The sequence below is a fragment of the Dama dama genome, chromosome 11 (genome assembly GCF_033118175.1).
Source record: "Dama dama isolate Ldn47 chromosome 11, ASM3311817v1, whole genome shotgun sequence".
Taxonomy (NCBI): domain Eukaryota; kingdom Metazoa; phylum Chordata; class Mammalia; order Artiodactyla; family Cervidae; genus Dama; species Dama dama.
Window position 1 is genome coordinate 70,547,068 of NC_083691.1, and position 18,834 is coordinate 70,565,901.

An 18,834-nucleotide genomic window follows, 5' to 3' on the forward strand; every position below is an offset into this window, starting at 1 on the left:
GACGGGGGAGCCTGGTGGGCTGCCGTCTGTGGGGTTGCACAGAGTCGGACACGACTGAAGTGACTTAGCAGCAGCAGCAGTATGCTAATGGGCTTCCCAGGTGGCTCAGTGGGTAAAGAAACTGCCTGCAATGCAGGAGACACCGGATATATGGTTTCAGTTCTTGGATTGGAAAGATCCCCTGGAGGAGGGCATGGCAACCCACTCCAGTATTCTTGCCTGGAGAATCCCATGGACAGAAGAGCTTGACAGGATACAGTCCATACATAAGTCGAAAACAGTTGGACAGGACTGAAGTGACTGGAACATTTATATACCAATTCCCTTTGGTCACTGGTTGAGGGTGGGAGCTAATTCATTACTACTTCCAACCAGGCAGTAAATCAGCCTCTCAAGGGCAAATAAGGCATTCAGGCAAATAAATGCAAGTTCTGGGAGTTGGTAGTACGGTTGTTTTCACTGAAGCAGTAAGACAAGGTCATATGTATTGGGTGCCAACAGTTTCATGCAATTAAATTTATTTTTAGTTTGTAGATCATAGAATACTTATGAAAGGCATCATGTGGAAGAGGCTTACAGCAGTGTGTGAAGGTCAAACTGCCTATGTTTGAGTGCTGCCTCTGCCATTCATTAGCTGTATAAACTTGTGAAAATTTCTTAACCTCTCTATAGCTCAAATTTCTCATGTGGAACAAGGAGATACCCATTTCCTAAGGTTATGGTGAGGAACAGTGTATTAATTTACATAAGGCAATGAGGACAGTGCAACATATAGGGGATGCCCAAGAAATTGGATTATTACTATAATGATCAATATATTTTGAGCATGGGAAGCTATAATCAGGTTTTGTGTTCAAAGGAAATGTCACACTGAGAGTACAGTGTGGAGGATGGTAAAACTAGAGAGTTGAATGTAGAAAATGTCAAAGTGCTAGAGAGAGAAGATTAAATTAATAAGGAGAAATTAAGGAAGAAATTAGTTGCAGTGGGCATTTTTGACATGTGCAAGAGGTAGGATGGAATAGATTTGGAGGAAAGCTGGAGGGTTCAGACTTGGAAAAGTTGCTTCTGGCCACTTCCAAAAAAAGTCATAAAATAGTTGTCAACATGGAAATCTAAAAGAAATTTTAATAATTTGAGACAGGTGGATATTATTCAGAGAATTTTATGATAAATTATATTGGAAGAGGGAATAGGTATATTCCATTTCCTTAATCAAGAACCAGGATGGAGATAAGTCCTTATTTCAAGTTATGGTATAAAAACAAATATTATTTAGGAAAAAGAAAGGAGTGAAAACCTATGTAAGTGTAAAAATATGTAGTGCTAAAAGAAATTGCATGGTGTGTTATACATGATTTTCAAATATTTTGTTCTGTGGGATTCTGAAATATCTTTTAACAGTATATAGTCAATTATTTCAGTCTGTATTGTATACAAAAGTCCCCCAAATTTTCTATTGTTTTCTATCTTAACAATTTTGCTGCTTCACTCAACATTTCTTTATCTTGTTTATCTAAATTAGTAATTAATGATCTCAAGGTAATATTAGATACAGTAATTGCAAATTCAGAATACTATACACATTTCTGAAAATCCCGATGCAAGATAACTGGCAGCTAAACTTTGAATTTGGAATAAATAATGATGACATAGCTCTGTTTGGTGTACTTATTGACTGTGTTGTGTTCCATGTGATATATTTGGTCAAGGGGACACTGCAATATAGAAAGAGCATGGTAGTAGGAAGTTATCCCATCATTATTTTCTTGGCAAGAGTATTCTACATAAAAAAATAAAATGAGATGATTACACCAGATGATACCATTTTTAAAATTTTAAATTATAATTGTAAGAAGACTAAAGGATCTAATGAAAAAGATGAGAAAAAATGGAATTTAAACTTTAACTTCACCACTTGGATTTATTCACCTTATTATTCTAAAGGTTTTGTCCTTGGAAGTTTAATGATGTAAACATTTAAGATTAACTAAGATGTAAAATAAAGCAACTTGATGAAATAATGAATCAAAGTATCATAAGACATAAATTTTATATCATACTCAAGGTTATTATTAGAATAATAATAATATAATAATAATAGGTTATAAAATAAATGTTAAAGTCATTGTTTCTTTGGCATTAAAATTGTCAGTTGAAGACAAAAGTGGTATTACCCCCCTCAATAATATTGATACAAGAAAGATTAAATACTCAACTTAGTTTTTTGTACCTTTGGTCTTCTTGAGGTCTTTGAAAGATGAATTTGAGGTTGTAAAGGTCAAAAATATGAAGAAATTTAAGATAAAAGTATATACATAAGGTTCAGTTTCATGAAGTTAAATTGTTTTCAGTGAGCCCTTGATTAGAGAATATATGAAGAAGGAAGGTATTGAAATAATTTTCTTCCATATTCAATGCAAATTATCTTTCCCTATTATTCAATTCACCTATTCATTCTTTTTAGCCTCTTGAAATCTACCAGGTCCACTTGAAACTTAGAGACAATATAACGCATTTATAAATAACTTATATTATGCATATAATAGTCAATATATATGCAATTTATTTATTGTGTATATCTCCAGCTGGGCATACCTTTTCCAAGAGAATAATTCTTCCCAATAGGAAACAGATCAACAAGGCCATATCAAATAAGTATATTAAAATAAAGCAACATCATCTTGTTGTTGTTGTTGAAAGAATGCAAGCCTGCTTTAATAACTTGATTTTGCTAAAGGGAATACACTAGTATGTTATTTAAAAAAATTAAGCTTCCCAAGTAATAAGTAACAAGTATTCACAAACACATTGATAAGGTAAAACTGGTCAATATTTGTTTTGACTCATTTGTCAAATGGCTGGCCCACCTTAGGTAAGTCTCTTACCTTTCTGAACTTCAGGTTCCTGGTTCATCAAATGGGAAAAATCATATGTAAATATTTCCATACACATCTTGATCTGTTCAATAGCTCTAGCATTACAAACATAAAATATGCTTGTTTGAAAATCATTGTTGCATGAGCTAAAAAATTGTCTCTAGAAACGAAAGCCAATTGCATGCCACCAGATTTTGTCTTATTCCCTACCAGGCGTTTAATCTACCTGCTTATGTGGTGATGTGAAGTGGGTTCAGATGACATAGGGTAACACCAACAGGAAGAACCACCAAGATTCACTATGCAATTTCATTTCTTCTATTAATTAAATCTCAGGAATTGTGGGTTTTACCACCTTTGATATATTTAACTCGTGAGTTTAACTATAGGATCCATGGTATAGTTTTAATAAAATTATTGTTCTAACAACATGAGAAGTACTGATATTGTTAACCTTGATTTCTAGGCAATATGTCTTACCATCTCTGAAATAAAGATGTGAATCATAATTGAAAATATCTGACAATTTTTACCATCCTACTTTTCTCATGTGTACATCTCTGATATTAAGATGTATTTGATAATTGCACATGCTCAATCACTCAGTCATTTCTGACTCTTTGTGACCCCGTTGACTGTAGGCTGCCAGGCTCCTCTGTCCATGGGATTTTCCAGGCAAGAATCCTGGAGTGGGTTGCCATTTCCTCCTCCAGAGGATCTTCCCTACCCAGGGATCAAAATTGTGTCTCTTGCATCTCTGCATTGGTGGACAGATTCTTTACCACTGTGCCACCTTGGAAGGCTATCTGATAATTAGTGATTGGTAAATACAGTGAGATATGAGGGAGATATGGTTTAAAATTACATTTGTGACCACTTGTGTGGTCACTTGATGATTCACTTGTTATTTTTACCACCATGACACATTTTTATTTAAAAAATTCTGCCCATCTGCCATATTTTAAAAAGATTTTTATCTACTGAAAAGTAAATTTATGAAGTAAAGATTAACTTATTTTACTTTTTCAGTTAACTAAAATGATGCATCAGCCAATCATATTTTTGTTTTAGAATATAATAGCCAGTGTTACTATACTAATGTACAATTTCTGCCATTTAGGCATTTTGCTTTGTTGTAGATAAATATATGATTTATATTCAGCTTTTTGAAATACTGAAAATATCTCAAAGGCTGTTATTACTATTTCATGGAACCCTAGGAGACCAGAGATACCATGTTGGGACTCACTGTACTAGAAAAATGTACATTTCTGAATTACAATAAGTTCTCATGTGGTTTCACAGGTTAATAAATTCTGTGCAGGCCCATAACATAGGACTTCTTTATTTTTACTTAGGTTTGATTATTGTGCTAATAAGGAAATGTGAAGAGGCTGAAAATTATTTGCATTTAGAAGGGAATATTTTACTGTTTGGAATGTGTAGGAGTCTAAAATTCTGATAATTTATAGGACTTTGATATGAACAGTGAAAGATTAGAAACAGTATAAAGATTAGATTGAAGATCCATAATGCTCTATCATATGCCTATTTTAAAAGTTTATTTTTGAGATTTATAATGCTCATGAAATAATAGTCAACTTCCAAATATATATACAATATACATCAATTTTGTGTATAAATACATACATGTGTGTATGCATATATAAATAGAAATATAATTGTGGGAAGAAAATACAACATAATAGTAATGGTGAGTGATGAATTCATATACAAATGTTTACTATTTTCTTCTTTATGCTTATATTTACATGATTATATAAAGAAGCATATATTAATTTTATACTTGAATATAATAAACATTATTAAAAGATTGTGCATGCGTGTGTGGTTCAGTGGCTTCAGTCTTGTCCAGCTCTTTGCGTCCCTTGAACTGTATACCACCAGGCTCCTTTGTCCATGGGATTCTCCAGACAAGAATACTGAAGTGGGTTGCCATGCCCTCCTTTAGGGGATCTTCCCAGCCCAGGAATCTCACCAGTGTCTCTTAGGTCTCCTGCACTGGCAGACAGATTCTTTACCCCTAGCATCACCTGGGAAGTCCCTATTAAAAGATTAAGTTACAGGGAGAAAAAAAGGCCTATTTCTTCACTGTAACACCTCACCATGAACTGCTAACAATTTCTTCCTTCTCAAATTATATGATATACCCTCTTTAAGACAGAACTTACTTAACTTGCTATAGGCTAGTTTCCTCCCATAGACAGAAAAATTTTTACTTTGGCTTGAAAGATTTAATTTTTAGTTCTCATTAATGTTTCCCAAATTAGGCATGCAGCATATTGATGATGTCAAGTATGATTTCACAGATTCATAAATTCCTTGAGATAAGGAGTTATGGTTAGTCCATCTCTAGATTTCCATGTGTGTTGCAAATCTTGGGCACTCAATACTAGTTCTTCGGAAATACTTGAAAAATTTAAGTTGTTATCATACTGCCCTCATTCTCATATAGTGCAACAGCATGTGCCATTTAACAACTAGGAACTTTGTTTTATGTGTTTTACTTTGTTAATTTTATAAAATACTTTATGTTTTTAATAAGAATTCATAAATACTTCCAAAACATTTTAAAATTCATATAAATTAGGCCTCCTTTGTTTACATCTGTATAATTTAATCATTAATAATTATCATAGAACATATAAATGTATTTCTTATAATTATAAAGTAACTATAGTAATCATCTTGAGATAATTTATGATAATGTATTATATGAGTTGTCATAAGATTTAGATTCAGGTCATCTGAAAGTTGACATGAACTAGTGGTTAAGCATACAGACCCTTGAGTTGAAATAGCTATGCTGAAATCCTGGTTTTGCCACTTGGTTAGTAAGCAACATATACTTACTTTTCTTTTTTGTACTTCAGCTTTTTCATTCATAAAATGGGTACAGTAGAATTTACTTTGTAAGTTTGTAGTACAGAGTAAATTAGTTATTTATAAAGCATCTAAAATAATGAGTAGTAGTTAGTATTTACTAAATAAATATTTACTTGATTTAACAGTAAGAGTACCAATGAAATTCAACAGGGAGAATTTTTTTTTCCCCTATAAATGATGCTGGAGTGTCTGGATATCCATGTGGAAAAAAAAAGTAAGCTTTAGTCCTTTGCTTATATGGCCACCGAAAGCTAATTTGAGATGGACTATATATCTAAGTATAAATGGAAAAATTACATAATTTCTAGAAAACACTATTAAAGAAAATCCTTGTGGCTTTAGTATAGACAAAACTTTCTTAAACAGAACCCAAATTCTGTTTCAAAAAAAAACATTTGATAGATAGGACTTAGAACCCTTGGTCATCAAAAATACACCATTAAGAGAATAAATAGGGATATGATAGATGGGTAAGGTATTGAAAATATATTTGGCCAATAAAGGATTTTTATTCAGAATGTATGAAGAGCTTGTACAAATCAAAAGGAAAAATAAAACATACAGTGTAATCCAAAAAATGGATAAAACATTTGATCAGGTTCTTCACAAAAGAAGATAGCAAAGTGGCCAATAAATATCCAAATAAAATAATCAGGATTATTACTTATCAAGAAAACACAAGTTAAAACTACAATGAGATTCTACTATACACAGATCAGTACAACTAAAATTTTAAAAGACTGACAATACCAAATGTTGGTGAAGTTATAAAACATCTAGAACTGTCACACATTTCTGGATGGAGTTTGTAGGAACCATGAGAATGATAGCCTAGCCAAAATTCCCTTAGACAGTGTAGTAGTGTAAGATTCTTCCTCCCAACTTTCCTTCTCTTTCTTCATGGGGAGTCCAGACTCTCGTCACTTGATAGCTCCCTCCGACTTTCCTGATTCTCTCTCTCTGCATTGTCTCTCAGAGGTGCTTTCTAACAAAATCAGTGTATGTTTCGTCCTGGACTTCCCACGTGGCACTGGTGGTAAAGAACCCACCTGCCAATCAAGGAGACATAAAAGAGGTGGATTCGATCCTTGGGTCGGGACGATCCCCTGGAGGGAGGCATGGCAATCCACTCCAGTACTCTTGCCTGGAAAATCTCACGGACATAGGAGCCTGGCAGGCTATAGTCCACAGGGTTGCAAAGAATCAGACACGACTGAAGTGACTTTAGCACACGCACGTGTGTTTAGTCGCATTTTAGTATCCAACTCTTGGGGACATGGATTACTTAGGAAAAATGTTTGGAACTAAACTCAGTGGCCGAGAGTCTTCAATATTCCAAATTATAGATCCAAAAGAAATAATGTGTACTTTCACAAAATATCTATAAAAGAATAATCATATCATTTTTATTGATAATAATCCCAAAGTGGAAGCAACTCAGATGTTCAGAAGGAGACTGAACAAATTGTGATAAATTTATAAAATTAAGTACAATGTAACAATAAAAAATTAAGTACCGGTACACTTAAACAACATAATTGAATCTTAACAATATTTTGCTGAGTGAAATAAGCCAGGCACAAACAAGTGTATACTGTGTAATTCTATTTATATGAAGTTCAAGAAAGTGAAAGTGAAGTCTTTCAGTCGTGTCCGACTCTTCTCGACCGCATGGACCGCAGCCTACCAGGCTCCTCTGTCCATGGGATTTTCCAGGCAAGAATACTGGAGTGGGTTGCCATTGCCTTCTCCGAGGGTGTTGATTTTTATAAATAATGATAAAAATCATAAAATGTTATTAAAATGTTTTTTAGTTGGTAGTCATACAAGTGAAAATTATGTGTATTAAAATATGGGTAGGGACTTCCTTCACTGTCTAGTGGTTAAGATCCCACACTTCACTGCAGGGAGTACAGGTTAGATTCCTGGTCCAGGATGTAAGATCCTGCATGCTGAATGGTATGGTCAATAAATAAGTAAATAATGAAATTACTAAATAAATAGCTTTAAATATGAGTAAAAATTATTGAACAGAACAATTAAGATTAGATAACTTTGCGTATTTTACTATAGGTTTGTTTTGCCTTAATTAAAACAATTAAAATGGTAGTATGGTTTGTTGTTCAGTCGCTAAGTTGTGTCTGACTCTTTGCGAGCCCCATGAACCGCAGCACAACAGGCTTCCCTGTCCTTAATCATCTGAAGTTTGCTAAAATTCATGTCCATTGAGTCGGTGATGCCATCCAAACATCTCATTCTTTGTCGTCCCCTTCTCCTTCCTTCGATCTTTCCCAGCATCGGGGTCTTTTCTAATGAGTCAGCTCTTTGCATCAGGTGGCCTAGTACTGGAGCTTCAGCTTCAGCATCAGTTCTTTTGATAAATAAATATTTAGGGTTGATTTCCTTTAAGATTGACTGGTTTGGTTTCTTTGCTGTTCAAGGGACTCTCAAGAGTCTTCTCCAACACCAGAGTTTGAAAGCATCAGTTCTTCAGCACTCAGCCTTCTTTATAGTCTAACTGTCTAGGTTTGTCATAGATTTTCTTCCAAAGAGCAAGCAGCTTTTAATTTGTGGCTGCAGTCACTGTCTACAATGATTTTGGAGCCCAAGAAATAGAGTCTGTCATTGTTTCCATTTTTTTCCCCATATTTTTGCCATGAAGTGATGGGACTGAAGGCTATGATCTTAGTTTTTTGAATGCTGTTTTAAGCCAGTGGTATGATACTAAGAGTATTATATGGCATATATAAAAAACAATATATGTATCTATACAAGCACATATATAACTAAAATTTTGTTTTCTTGATGGATAACTCCCTGTTTTTATAGTTTGTTTGCCACTAAAATGATTTTATCTTCAGTACTATTATCTCTTAAAATGCTGACTTTAATGTTGCTAATTCAAATACACATGATAGAGAATGAGCATAAGTTGATGAACTACAGGTAAAGAAATTGCCCAGAGAAAAGATTATGTGCCAGAAGTTTTTCTAGAACAATTGTGCAAAGCAGGAAAGCCCACAACTTGTTCTACTAGGCAGATCCAGCAGAAGGTATTTTTGGCATACCAGTCATCTCAGACTACAGGGAATTGTACCTCATTCAAGTAAGAAGCTTCTGTATGACGTAGAATGACAGTCGTTGAAAAAAGTAGTGGAAAATGCCTCTCTGTCTTTCAGCTGCTATAATTGGGTAGCTATATTTTGAGGAAAAATATGTTTAACTTCCTTCCTTATGGCTACTGTCAGTTTTTGTTTTTTTTTTTCTTAAGAGCTAGACGTGTTTTTGAGCTTGAAATGATTCTAAGATTTTTTGTTTGTTTGTTTTGACTAGACATAGGGCTGACATTTTTCTTTGAGCACTGCTGCTGAAGAGAGAGGTTCTTAATTTTAAATAAGAATTTTATACAATATTTATGCATGCCTCCTTAGTGTGAGCAATTTTTCCACTTAATGCTGGTAAAATGTGTGGAAATGTCAGTAAAATAATTTTTTTTTTCCTGTGGGTGCACCTTCAGAAAAAAGATCATTGTAGTTATTAAGTAAACTTGCCATAAAAGGGCTCTTTTTATTTGAATGTTGAACTTAAAATCTTGTAGGGCAATGAGTTCTTATGAATTGTGTATAATTCATTAGTTTTATTTAAAAAATGTGGAACTTGGAATGACTATGCAAATCTCCTCGATTTTCATCTTTTCTCTGCCATCAAGGTACTGGATAAATCTTAACGGTTTCTATAAATGGAGCAATAACACCCAGGAGAATATGGCCTACAAATGCATTCCAAGTATGTTACAGTCCTAGCAGTCCTAGAAAAACGAGAGCTTTCAGCTTGGAGGAAGACTTAACAGTGACTTTCAAAATGTGTTCTGGACCTTCTTCTTTATCACCTGGGTATACTACTTTAGAACTAATGTTCATGCCAGCCTTTACATAAAATTTATGGGAATAGAACCTGGAAATGTGCCCTTTTGATCTTGTTGCTTAGATGATTCTTAAATACAAGTTTTTCTTTTTTTTTAAACCAAGAATGAATGTGATGATTACGCTTATAGAACTATACTTCATTGCACTGGCTAAAATTACTCATCCTATTCCCACAAATTAAACTAGTACCAAGAGGGCAAGATAAACAAATGATGGTGCTGAAGAGTCTGGTATAATATTTGTTATTCAAAATAATTTTTAAAGAATCCTACCTGTTTGTTAGTATTATATCATTCCTGTAAGTAGCTATATTTTGTTCTCAGACAAGAACTTTGATTTACTTTTATTATTTAATGACATCTGCAAAGAAGATCACAGAGGTATTATAAAATTAGAAGTTAATTCTGGAATAATTGATTGTTGTATTTTTTAATGAAAAACAATGATTTTTAAAGTTATGTAAAATGAATGGAAGAGCCATCATGCTATTTCTCATCCCTTTGATATTAATTTAAAATTATGTTAATGAACTCAATGAAATCAAAGAAAAGCATCTTCCTTGATGGTTCATATTTTTTAAAAAGAACCAGGTTGGAAAGACAAGAATCTGAGACTTGGAGCTTCTTTCCTATACACACAATTTGGTTTTGTGCCTGAAATCTTGAGATTTTTAACAAACTTAGGACACACTTTTCAATCCAAACCAAATGTGAGAAATGACGGCAAAATATTTCATTGTGAAATGATGTTTCCTTTAAAGTTCGAAGTGGATACAAGTGGAACTGTTAAATTTTACCAATTTAAAATGTGAGAGGCTTGTCTATTATAATGATACCAGCTCGCCTTTCACAGGCTATTAGGGAGACAGCTAGTTTCCTTCTACTCACTGAATGAAGAGAATCTAAGCTCAAGTAGGGAATCCTTGTCGAGAGCTCAAAATTCAGTGTCCTCATCATTTTTGGGAGCTGACTTGTATTAAATCTGGGCCATATTGGTATTTGTACTTTGAGTAACTCAGTGATGAAATGGTAACAATATAGCCAATTTACTTCTTAATATTAAAACACAGTGCAGCTCTGATAAGAACAAAAATTAAAGGGGTAAAAAGCTAGATCTTTTTGTTATAATATTGCCAAAGTAATGAACTCTTGGTTACGTTATTATTAATTGTTGATCATAAAATAAAAAGACATATTGAGAAAAAGTGCTGTTGCCCCACTTTCTCTTCTTCCTACAGTTCATACATAGATAATAATATCCTTGCTTCATTGACAGAATGAAAAACTCAATTTTCCCTGTGGATTTTTTTTTCTGAGGCTCAAGTTTCATAAGGAAAGTTAATAAAATACAAAATAACCTTGGCAATTGTTAAAAAAAAGTGTGCTTTGGGATTAGGAGGTGAAGTAAAGACTGTTCTTTTTAAAGATGTCCACACTAACATGTTAATATGAATTATAATGAGGCCATGGGCATGAAAGCATCTGGTACTTACATCAGTACTATCTCTAAAAAAGTTCATAAAATATTACATATTTTATGTTTATTAACTCTGACATATATATATAATATTGCATTTTATTAAAATATATCCATTTACAAATATGGCTTAGAGGGTAAAGAATCTGCCTGCAACGCTGGAGACCTGGGTTCAGTCCTTGGATTGAGAAGCTCCCCTGGAGGAGGGCATGCAGCCCACTCCAGTATTGTCGGGAGAATACTCATGGACCGAGGAGCCTGGTGGGCTACTGTCCCTGGGATCGCAAAGAGTCAGACACGGCTGAGCGACTTAGCCCAGCACAGTACACATAAGTTACACACACATAAACATAAAGAGTAGGGAGCTATATCTCTAGACCTTCCGATAGATATCATAAGATAGATTTTCTCTTCTTTAAGAAAGTGTTTCCTTGGAGAGTCTGACACTAGTTCTGGAACCACCCCCAGATATCTTTTACCATATATGTCCAGACTGCTTCAAATCTAGGGTCACTCAGCGAAATTTCCAAACAGTGCATACTCACAGTTTTACTACAATTATACTTTGAGTTTCATAACTGGAAACAGGCATCAGCCTCTCCCACATGAAACCAAACACATGAAGGGAAGCTTGAGGCAAGAAATGGCGGTACATGTCTACCCTCCTCAAACTTCACTTTTTCAGAATTATAAAAATTTGTTGAAGTCCAGGCATTTCAGGAAGATGAACTTCTTTATTTGGAAATTACACAGGCAATTCTTAATCATTTCTCAGTTTTGGCATTCAGTTGGTAGTGCTTTTTAAATTCCCCTTCTCTTCCTACTTAAAACTGCAGAAAGAGTAATGACAACTTCATTTAATATGCACAGTCTGGCCCTTACAGAATGTGGCTAAATTATATTTGACACTATTTGCAAGGGTGGCAATTTTAGAGTAAATGTTGGAGATCATCAAGATCTTCTAAAAGGACTAATTGTTCACATATCATTGATTTTAGAGATTTGCTCAACAGGAGAAATAAGAATCTCTACTTGACTTGTTAGACACTAAAAGGATCTTAGGCTTTAGAACTAAGAATGTAATTTTTGTCAGCCTATTGACATGAGTCTGAGACCTGGCTCTGTCATTGACAGTGAGTGGGTTCTTGGTACATGCCTTAGCCATTCTAGATTTCAGTCTTCTCATCTGTAAAGTGGGGATAATTCATACAAACTGTATTCAACCAACATTTAGTTTGCTCAAGACCTGCCAAACACAAGTACTTCATAGTACTACTGCAAGGGCTAAAAGATGATGGAAGTGCTGTTTTTAAAATAGGTCTGGTACATAAAAAGATAAACAGTAAATGTTTATTAAAATATTTTGTCAATTATTTTCCCCTGTTAGGTAATTTTATTATTTTGGTTGAATTATGTTCATCAAATAAACTGTTTAGTACATCCACTTCCCTAGAAATTAAAAATAGGTGTAGTGATGGAGTGAATCCTCAAGGGAGGGGCTTAGTCTTAAGGGAGGTAATGATCTGTACTGAGTTGCTAAATTAAGGTCATGTTTTCTGTTATGTGGGATTCTTTCATCTTCACTAAACTTAAAGCCCATACTACTTCAGAATAAACTAAAATAAACTCTTGATATTTTGCTATATTTTTTTTCCTGCTGCTTTTGTTGTTCTTTGGTTGGTTATGTTTTGTTTTGAGAACTATAGCTTTTCTTCTACTTCCTCCTTTGGGAATGATAAAATTGTTTTCTTGTTCACATATTCCTAGATTTTCTTCTGAAAGACTAAGTTTGTTTTTCAATAGAATGATATGATATTTCTAAAATAATAATAGATTAATTTTAACATGCATGGCATTATGAAAGTGTGGCATGCATTATACATTAAAACTTTGCAAAAATACCTGAAAATTTAGCATCCATCCTCAAGCAGATTCACTCAGAAGCAACTGAAATATGGCAAGCAGCAATAAAATCACCCTTTTATTCCCACACTAAAAGAGAATCATTATTAAGGAATTTGGTACAAATGAAAGTTTATTTTTGAATGTGGCTTAGGAAGATTTAAGGGTTCAGCAAGGTTAATGATTCCAAGAATATTTCTGAGTATCCAAGACCTATTGTCAATTAAAAGCAATGAAAGGCAAGAAGTATCCAAATCTGCCTACATCAGATCATCAAAATCTCTAAGATCTTTTATTGTAAGTTTTCACAAGGAAATGTACAATTGAAGCAGCATTGTTATGGATAAAGATTAAGAGCATATTCTAAACAGTTTATATATATATAAACTCTTTGCCACTAAACTGTAAATTCCTTTCTATGTATTCTCTTTATTATGACCTTCCATAACTTCAGGGAAATAAATAGATGCCCTCCAACTAATAAGGAAAAACAAAAGTGACCAAGATGCTGAATACTTTTTTATTTATCCACTAAGAAATTTATAAGCATCAGGAGAACAAGATGGCAGAGGAGTAGGTGGACGTGGAGTACATCTCTCTCCATGGGTACATCAGGAATACACCTTCAGACACAGAAGTGTATTCAGAACATCAGCTAAGAGCAGACAGGAGTACCTGACCAGTGGAAAAGAATATATAGAACCACAAAAAATTCAGTAGGATGAAGGAACTAGGGGGAAAAAGAGTAGTGTTACTAGGACTGGACCTACTCTCAGCAGGTGGGGAAACTGAAGCAGGGGTTCAATCCCCACATCAGGGCAATTGTCTGAGTCAGAGGAGAAACATTTAAGGCTGAGAGTAAAACAGTTGATCTGTTGCAGCCTAAATGGAATGAGAAGCAGACAGTCCTTGCCACAGCCATACATACCCTGGACAGGTACACAGGTCCCCTCGAAGGTTCAAAGGCTGGGAGCTAGAGCTTAGGGATTGTGGACCAATCCTAGGTTGTGGGCTGCTGTTGACTGCAGAGAGAGGGACCAAGGGGATGTGAGGGAGGAGATTGTGGTGGAAAATACCTGTGGAGGAAAGCCAGGCAGCCATGGAAGCAAGGCAATACTGCTGAGTCACGAGTAGGGGGTGGAGCCATCACCATTACCACTCTCTCCCCACACAACAGCACCAGCAGCTGAACAGTAGAGAGCCTGGCCCATTAAATGCCTGACACTGAACTACAGAGCAGGACCCCACCCAGGGCGCCCCTTTAAGTGCCTGATGCACTGAACTACAGAGCAGGACCCCACCCAGGGTGCCCCCTTAAGTGCCTGATGCACTGAACTACAGAGTAGGACCCCACCCAGGGCGCCCCTTTAAGTGCCTGATGCACTGAACTACAGAGTAGGACCCCAGCCAGGGGGATCCCCTCTGTGTGCCTGATATGCCTCACAACAGAGAAGACCCCCAGGCAAGGGAGCCCTCTAAGTGCCCGGACAGGCTGAGCTATGAGGAAATACTAGCCAAAGAGGCCTTCTGATCACCAGCTACCAGGGGCTCAAAAAAAGACTGTGATAGGGCTGTAACTTCTGCAAATGAAGCAGTCCATGTCCCTGCACACTTGGCACCACCAGGGTCCCTGCACCCAAGCAACTGCACCCACATTCAGACTTAACCTTCACTGGGGCAGAGCTGCCTCAGGCCAAAGAAAAGGAAGTCTTACGTCTATGCACACAGGGTCACTCTGGTCATGTCCAACTCTTTGAAACCCTGTGGACTGTGGCCTGCCAGGCTTCTCTGTCAGAGGGGTTCTCCAGGCAAGAATACTGGAGTGTATTGGCCAGTACTGCTTGCCATACCCTTCTAGAGCACTATATTTCCTGCTGCTCTAGCCACCAACTCCCCTGAGTACCTGGTGCTGCCTGAACCCCTATGATCCAAGCAGCTGCACCACCTCTGCTCCTGGGCCTCACTAGGGCAGATCCAGGTCCTCCAGGGCAGCTTCAGGAGCAAACAGCAGTGGACGACCTGCTTGCAGATGTGGAAATAAAACCACAATTGGAACCCAGGGTCAGTGTGGCTAAGGAAGAAAACCCAAAACCTTCCACCAGCTCTACAAGCTGCAGATAAAATCCACACGATCAACTAGGCAGACTCTGTGTCTATGGAATATGTAAAAGGACATTGAGAGCTCCCGCAAAAGAAAACACGCTAGTTCTGATAGCTGTGGACATTGGAGGCAAGAACACACCAGAGTAGGACCAGATTAGAATCTGTGCTGCCTTCCCCCGCCGCCGCCCCAGCAGGTCCAGAGACCAGCAAAGTGTTGGAGGGCATCCTAGGGAGGTAAAGAGGACTGTGACTCCCAGTGAGGGAAAGGACTCTGACAGCAGTGACTTGAGAAAAAAATTTATTATACTTATGTTTTGACTTATTCTGTAGTTTCCCCCCACAGCCTCGTTATGTTGTAGTTGTCGATTTTATTGCCCCTATGAAATCTAATTAAGATTTTGAGTCTTTTTTTTTTTTCTTTTATCAGTCAATGTGATTGATTTTGCAGTTCTATGGAGTTTGCTTTTCCTTTTTTTCCCCCCTCTTTTTTGTAATTTTTAATTTTAATTTTTTAAACCTAATAATTTTTTTACATTTATTCATTTGTTTGCTTTTCCTACTGTTCTTTTACCCTTGCAGTTAATCTATAATGTATATAAATTTTCTTTATCTACCTCTGTTTGACTTTGCATATCTATTCATTTTTTCTTTACTTTCTTTCCTTTCCCCTCAACATATTTGTTAGTTTTGCTTTCATTGCTTTATTCCCCACTTGGCGCTTTGCTTTAGTTTTGTTTTTCAGTTTGTGCTTTAGTTAATTTTGTTCTTAACTGGTAGATATAATTTTTTGTTTCCTTTGTTCACCCGGTCAATCTATTGTACTTTATTTTTGCTAGACTGTTTTGATTTTACTTATGGATATATATGGATATGTGTTTATTCCATTATTTTAATTATTATTTGCCTAACTTTGTAGCTGCCATTTGTCCGAAGTTCATCTTTGGTTTCTCGTTTTGGGGTATGTGTTTTAATCTAACTTAATGCCATAACAAACCACTTGTGAAATCTTTGTTCCTGACCAGAGATCAAGCCCTGAGCCTTTGGAGTGGGAGCACTGGCTCCAACACCCTAGACTACCGGAGAACTAACTTTAGGGAGTATCAAATAGTGAGAACTCCCACAAAGGAAACCACTTGAATACAAGACCCAGCATCACCCAACCACCAGTAGCACCCTGTGTAGGATGCCTCATCCAAACAACAAACAAAACAAAAATACAAACCTAGTCATCAACAGACAGGATTATCATCTCACTTAGCCTTGCCAATCAGAGGAAAAACAAACAAACAAAAAACTCAGCAAAAATCTCACTCTATCTGAAGCTTATACAAACCATTACATGAACCTTAGGGGGGTAGAAACCAAAAGGAAGAAAGAATTCAATCTTGAAACCTGGGGAAAGGAAATCTCAAGCACAATAAACAAAAAGGCGGAGTAATACTGCAAAAATGAAGGAACAAACTAGAAACACAGAAGTCCAGATAAATGAAGAGGAAATAGCAAACTACTTGAAAAAGAATTCAGAATAACGATAGTAAAGAGGATCAAAATCCTTGAAAACAGAATGGAGAAACTGCAAGAATCAATTAGCAAAGGCCTAGAAGAATTAAAGAATAAACATATAGAGATAAAAACCACACTTACAGAAATTAAAAATACTCTAGAAGGAATCAATAGCAGAATATCTGAAGCAGAAGGACAAATCAGTGAGCTGGAAGATGAAATGGTGGAAATAACTTCTGAAGAGCAGAATAAAGTAAAAAGAATGAAAATAACTGAGGATAGTTTCAGAGACCACTGAGACAATAGCAAATGCACCAACATTCAAATTATAGGGGTCCCAGAAAAAGAAGAGAAAAAGAAAGGGTATGAGAAAATTTTTGAAGAGATTATAGTTGAAAATTTCCCCAACATGGAAAAGGAAATAGTCAATCATGTCCCATACAGGATAAACCCAAAGAGAAAGACACCAAGACAAATACTAATCAGACTAACAAAGATTAAACACAAAGAAAGAATATTAAAAGCAGCAAGGGAAAGCAGCAGGTAAATTACAAGGGAAACCCCATACGTTTAACAGCTGATCTTTCAGCAGAAACTCTGCAGGCCAGAGGGAATGGCAGGATATATTTAAAGTACTGAAAGGGGAAAATCTACAACCAAGATTACTCTACCTGGCAAGAATCTCATTCAAAATTGATGGAGAAATCAAAAGCTTTTCAGACAAACAAAAGTTAAGAGAATTCAGCACCACCAAACCAGCTTTACAACAAGTGTTAAAGGGACTTATATAGTCAAGAAATACAAGAGAAGACAAAGATCCACAAAATCAAACACCAAAGAGTTGAGGAAATGGCAATAGGAACATATATATCAATAAATACTTAAAATGTGAATAGCTTAAATGCTCCAACCAAAAGACACATATTGGCTGAATGGATATGAAAACAAGACCCATGTATATGCTGTCTACAAGAAACCCACTTCAGAACTAAAGACACATATAGACTGAAAGTGAGAGGATGGAAAAATATATTCCCTGCAAATGGCAAGCAAGAGAAAGCTGGAGTAGCAATCATCATATCAGACAAAATAGACCATAAAATGAAGAAGATTACAAGAGATAAGGAAGGAAACTACATAATGAGCAAAGGATCAATCCAAGAGGAAGACATAACAATTGTAAAAAATCTATGGACCCGACATAGAAGCAACTCAATATATTAGACAAACACTAACAGACAGAAACGGAGAAATTGACAGTAACACAATAATAGTAGGAGAGTTTAACACCCCACTCACACCAATGGTCAGATCACCAAAACAGAAAATTAATAAGGAAACACAAGTCTTAAATGATACATTAGATGAGACGGATCACATTGATATCTTCACAACATTCCATCCAAATACTGGAGAATACACCTTCTCCAGTGCACATGGACCATTCTCCAGGAGAGACCACATCTTGGGTCACAAATCAAACCTTAGTAAGTTTAAGAAAAATGAAATTTCATCAAGCATCTTTTCTGACCACAACACTATGAGACTAGATATCAATTACAAGAAAAGAACTGTAAAAAACACAAGCACAAGGTGATTAAATAATACAACTCTAAACAACCAACAAGTTACTGAAAAAAATCAAAAGGGAAATTAAAAAATTCTAGAAACAAATGACAATGAAAACACGACAACTCAAAACCTATGGGATGCAGCAAAAGCAGTTCTAAGAAGGATGTTTATAGCAATACAATCCTACCTCAGGAAACAAGAAAAATGTCGAATAGACAACCTAACTTTACACCTGAAACAAATGGAGAAAGAAGAAGAACAACAACAGCAAAACAAAATTAGCAAAAGAAAATAAATCATAAGGATCAGAGCAGAAATAAGTGAAAAAGAAGTGAAAGAAATAATACTAAAGAGTAATAAAACCAGGTTCTTTGGAAAGTAAACAAAATGGACAAACCTTTAGCCAGAATCATCAAGAAAAAAAGACAGAAGGATCAAATTAACAAAATTAGAAATGAAAAAGGAGAGGTTAAAAAGACAGTGCAGAAATACAAAGGCTTATAAGAGACTATTATGAACAACTATACAGCAATAAAATGGATAACCTGGAAGAAATTGACAGATTC